The sequence below is a fragment of the Cryptotermes secundus genome, unplaced genomic scaffold (genome assembly GCF_002891405.2).
Source record: "Cryptotermes secundus unplaced genomic scaffold, Csec_1.0 scaffold130, whole genome shotgun sequence".
NCBI classification, from domain to species: domain Eukaryota; kingdom Metazoa; phylum Arthropoda; class Insecta; order Blattodea; family Kalotermitidae; genus Cryptotermes; species Cryptotermes secundus.
Genome location: NW_019731216.1, coordinates 7427 through 7770, shown reverse-complemented (window position 1 = coordinate 7770; position 344 = coordinate 7427). Strand labels below are relative to the sequence as shown.

Below are 344 nucleotides of genomic sequence, written 5' to 3'. Positions count from 1 at the left end.
GAAGTCTGCCGGAGCTAGGTCGGGGCTGTAGGGTGGCTGCGGCAGCGTTGCCACGTGGTGCTTCACCAGGAACTCACAGACGAGCAGAGACGTGTGGCTGGGCGCATTGTCGTGATGCAGCCGCCAGTTAGCGGCGATGTCTTTTCGCACGCGGATGACCCTTTTCCTTAATCTTTCTAGAACATCCACGTGGTAGGGAGCGTTGACGGTCCGTCCTTGGGGTAAAAACTCTTTTTGGACCACACCCTTGGCGTCGGAAAAGACGATGAGCATTGTTTTCACTTTGGATTTGCTCATCTTCGCCTTCTTCGGTTTCGGGGAAGCCGAGGTCTGCCATTCAGCAC

At 55.8% G+C, this 344-nt stretch overlaps 1 protein-coding gene across 4 annotated transcripts in view; it reads left to right on the top strand.

Moving 5' to 3' along the window:
• The window catches only part of LOC111866416 (protein LSM14 homolog A), a 52186-nt gene that overhangs the window by 46550 nt on the left and 5292 nt on the right, over positions 1-344 (top strand). The gene's annotated exons all lie outside the window — the stretch shown is intronic.